The sequence below is a fragment of the Triticum dicoccoides genome, chromosome 2B (genome assembly GCF_002162155.2).
Source record: "Triticum dicoccoides isolate Atlit2015 ecotype Zavitan chromosome 2B, WEW_v2.0, whole genome shotgun sequence".
Lineage (NCBI taxonomy): Eukaryota > Viridiplantae > Streptophyta > Magnoliopsida > Poales > Poaceae > Triticum > Triticum dicoccoides.
In genome coordinates, this window is record NC_041383.1 from 22446784 (window position 1) to 22451747 (window position 4964).

General features: G+C 47.6%; 1 pseudogene; it reads right to left on the bottom strand.

Moving 5' to 3' along the window:
• Positions 1-1997: 1997 nt before the first annotated feature.
• On the bottom strand, positions 1998-4733 carry LOC119360277 (annotated as a pseudogene).
• Positions 4734-4964: the final 231 nt, after the last annotated feature.

Sequence of the window (4964 nt, forward strand, 5' to 3'; positions counted from 1 at the left end):
TTGTTAGAAATCATATACAATTGAGTTATATGATTGCAATAATTGAAATTTGGTGTTATATTCCCTTGATCCAAAGGGTATATATCGGAAGCATTCGTACAAAAACATTTCAGTCAAAAGATTTATTAAAGGAGGAATATTTGTTACAACAGATTGCATAAAAACCAATCTTATAAAACTAGCACTTTAATAACCAAATTAATTTGTGCGCTTAATGCATTATAGCACTTCTTAGACATAGTATCTCTAAATATCTATAAAAATAGGAAGAGTGGTTTAGACTCACAAATCTACTAGATAAGTTGACAGATATTTCTAAAGGAGAAGACTATCAAGTTTAGATGTAATCAAACAGAGAATTCTAGTGTACAAAGTGTCAAGTAATTAAGCTGATGCGGTCAGGTGGGTCCAGCAAGGGGGTGAAGTCGAGCCATTCGAACCCGCTGGTGAAGATGCCAAGGAGCAGGCAGGGGCGGAGCTACACAGGAAACGCTAGAGGGGCGGAAGGTAATACATCAATCTCTGAGGGGGCCAAAGGCTATACTTTCCCCCCTAATTAAGCACCTTCATTTTTTCCTCGGGAATTTTGTCAAGGTTGGGGGGGGGGGGGCATGGCCCCTGTAGGGGTACATGTAGCTCCGCTAGTTGATTCAGATGCTACAAGCCACAGGATCAAGCAGCTCCCATGGGAGCACCACACATCAGATTCATGGCAGCACCACGCAACATCAACAGCGCCCAGTGTCGCTCCATTGCAGCGCTGATGGTGCTTCATTGCAACCCAAGCGAAGCTTCAATGACCCCGCGGCGCTTCATTTTAGCTCTGGCGATGCTTCATTCCAGCTTCGGCGACGCTTCATTGCAACCCGACGGAGCTTCAAAAAGCTCGCGCGCGTCACTGCAGCTCCGGGCAGCCCCGGCGTTTCTTCATCGCAATGCCGGCGAGCCCCCTTTGCTCCACCGACTACTGCAGCCTGCTAGCCAGCCTCCAACACCGCAAGGTCGCATGGTGATCTGGTTGATGTTGCATGGCACACCCGCCCCTTGAAGCACCAGTGAAGCGTCAACGTCCTGACGCAGCAAGATGGAATGGTCACCACAATCCATAGTGAATCCGCCACCACAAGATGAAATGGTCACCACAAGTATGAATACCGATGGCGGAGCACACCACCGCCGACTATAACCTCATTGGTAAGAGCCCTATCCAGGCCCGTGAGCCCATAGGTCGACATGGCCGGAGTTGGAGCACAAAAGTCAGATCACCATCATTGACGCGCGCCCTGTCCCTCCCTTGGCCGCTTTGGCGACTAGAGGGGGCGGGGACCATGTTGTTTCGAACTGGTGATCATAGCGTAAGGTTTTTACTTGTGTTTATGGTCCCCATTTGTCAGTATTGAGGTGATGGAGTTGTCGTTGGCATGGAATAAGTCCTTCATGTCTTCTTCTCATGATGGTGCCTTTTTACAACGTTTGGAAGCGTAGATCCCAGATCTAGTTCTCCAGATTGTTTTTTTCTTTGTTCAGATTTGTCTCAGTGGCTCTATTCTACGGGATGGCTGGAGCGTATGTGTTTCTTCGGCCCTAGTTCCGATCGACGAAGGTTGGCCAGTTTCGGTCTCAATCAGGAGCGTGTGAGAGTTGTGTTCCCCGACCCCGTCTAGCCGGTCCAGGAGCGTTATACAAGCCATCTTCGAGGTTTTCTTATCCGGTGCGGCAATTTGCTACGCAGATTGACCTTGCCAGCATCTTCTGGTCTATATCAATGACTAATTCCAGGCGTAGCTTTTACAAGCTATTGGGTTTAAACAAGTTTACTACACTAAGGAGACCCATATGTGACAACGAGTATTGTGTATTGCGCACTGTCTATGGATGCGGGGGGAAGAATACTAAGGCACCTCAAAAATTTAGTTGCATTTGTATATTTCTGTGAATTTTTTTTGAGGGATTTCTATGAAGTTGTTATTCTAAGGAAGTAAGGATTCATGTTACTATTATATAGCATTTGGCATTTTCAAAGAAAACAAATCCATACATAAACCCAAGCATGCATGTTTGGTCCTCCCTCCCCCTGAATTAATCGTGTTGACAACAACGTGCCCGGCGAATAGGATTTCACCTAACACTTCGTCGGTGACAAAGAAGGCAAAAGGATGGTCAACAATGAAGGCCACACACCGCAACGGCTGAGGTAGTGCACTAGTCGGTGCCTTCCTCGTTCACCTCGATGACGGTTTGGTGGATCACTTCCTGCAGTGCCAGCCTCCTCCTTCCTCCCATTTCGTCCTCGGCCACATCAGATAGGTCAGCCTTCCCCGGCTCTAAAGCGTCCTTGAGCCCCGTGTCACAGAGAATGTCATTCACAGTCATGTCAAAGCTGACCTTGAATGTAGGCAGGCGAAAGTCATCGACCTCGATGTCGCTCCTTGGCAGCTGCTTCCGCAAAAAGTCAGGTTCGCAGGCGATCTGGTTGGCCAAACAACACAGCCCGTCGCGCGGGTCAGGGAGGAAGACACACATTGAGTAGATTGGCTCTGGCTGCGACTGCACGAGCAAGGGTCAACCTTGCTCGTAGCGTAGCTGGAGCGCCTTGAAGCCATTGTGCCACACGATTCTTTGCCTACCAAAGCCACGCATGAAGGGGGTGTCGGCTGAGGTATTGTCAAGGCGGTGAAACAGATGGCATTCCTCGTGGAATGGCTTGTTCCACTTGCCCTTGAAGTAGATGGCATTGATGAGCACCAGGTCGGTGAGGTGGGACAACGCGTCACGGCCGATCAGGGTGGGGATGAGGTCGTTCGTCAACGCGGCCACCCATGTGTTGATCTGCTCCTTTGCCTCCTCTGGCTGCACGTACATAATGACAATCATATATCTAAATGCCACAGATCAACCATAATAGCTGTACTATTAATTATGTTGCACATTGTTATGCTAAAGCAGCTCTTCAAGTAGAGAGTGTTGTAAATTACTCTGATATATTCCATGGTTTTCTAAGCTGCAATTTGCTCTCAGATGTGTTGCCACTGAAAGAATAAAATGCCGAGAGGGGCTTTAAAAAATCATATATCTACATTTCACACATTTCAGGGTGTGCAAAACCAAACAAAAAAACCAAAAACCAAACTGAACCGAAATTTTAGCTTTTTCAGGTTTCGGTTTCAGTTTCAATTTTGAAATATGACATTATCATTTTAATTTTTTCAGTTAGAAACTGAAAACCATTTGGTTAAACTGAATTAATCGAAATTGAAGGTTTTTGGGTTCAAAAAGCATAATGAGGGTACTATAGTACAATGCTTTCTAGCTCATTTAGTGCTTCAGTTCATGTGATTAGCCTGACTGCTTATCCAACATCTCTTTCTTATCATTTTCTAATTGTTTTTTTCTCATTGTGATATATATCATGTACTAGTAGTTGGAGCGCCACCCTGCATGTTTCCATTTTAAAAAAATACATGGAGTCCTTGCCTCCCTCTAAAAAATCATCTTAAAAAATAAATCCTCAGCTCCATCAAAAAAAGTAAAAAGGAAAATGTTACCACCGAATCCTATGAGCCAACGCCACTTTGCATAGCCCCCATTTAAAAAAATATGTGGGGTCCTTGCCTCCGTCTAAAAAGAAAAAAAAACATTCCGACAAAAAATCCTCACCTCCATCTAAAGAATACATTTCAAAGGTTTCTCGCCGCGCGAACCAACCTATGGTTGAGATGGTTAGGTGTACAGTGGTATCCCCAACCCACCAGTGTTCAAATCCTGGTGCTCGCATTATTCCTGGATTTATTTCAGGATTTCCGGCGATGCGCTTTCAGTGGGAGGAGACGTTCCCGTCAACGACGAGGCGCCTACGGTGACTTCGTAAATCTCAAGATGATATGCCGGCTCAGTCTCTCGGAGGTGCTCATACGGGTAGGGTGTGCGTGTGTGCTTTCATAGGGGTGAGTGTATGCGCGTGTATATGAGCGTTTGTGTCGGTACTGATGCTAAAAAAAGGTTTCTTGCCGCGGCCAACCAGCTTGCGCCACGTGGCATAGCTGGTTGGCCGTCCTTTTTTCGACGCTTAATGGGTTTAATTTACACATGAAAAAATTATGTGTTGGCTCAAAACTTCAATGCAATCTTGGTCATTACTGAAACCAAACTGAAAGTGAATGGTTATTACTGAAACCGAACCATATCTATGTACAATGCCATATAAACCGAAGTATAAGAACCATATAAATCGAATCTAATCAAACCGAAAAAATGAGTGCACACCTCACACATCGATCGCTTCCGGGATCCGGCCGATATTCAATGACCTTTTGGTGGAAGTTAACGGGGCGGATGACGGACTCGTACCACTCGGTGGCGACGCCGCGGTAGGCGGGGCGGAGGGGCACGGTGGTGTTGGGCCACACGTCGCACACCAAGCTGACGCGCGGGCCGGTCGGCTAGGGCCTGCCCGGCCAGCGTGCAGACGTGGCCGGTGAGGGCTTACCGCGAAGGCATTCCGAAGACGGCGAGCAGCTCGTCGAGGGCCACAGCGAGAGCGCTAGGTAGAGGCACAGCGGCGAGAAGACCAGGTTGCCGCTCCTGCCGGCGCCGTCGGCGAGGCGCTTGTTCAAGCGGAGAGTGAACGCCTGCAGGCTGTCGCGGGCGGCGGCATGATCGACCTCGCCCTCGGGCTCCATGCCGATTCTCCGGGCTATGGTGGCGTGATCGTCGTCGTCCCGCGGGCAAACCATCGGGCTAGCATCGTGAGGCAGGGGAGCGCGAACTCCTTGACAGGTTCCATTTTGTCCACCGTTGACGCGTCTTATAGTAGCGTACTATTTATTATTTGTAGAATCTCAATGTGAAGTTGTACTCTACGAAACAGATTTTGGCCCCATTTTTAATACTATAAAGCAACATGACTGAACGATACAATGTAGTGAGAAAACCTTCATACATGCAGATCAAATAAACAACCAGAC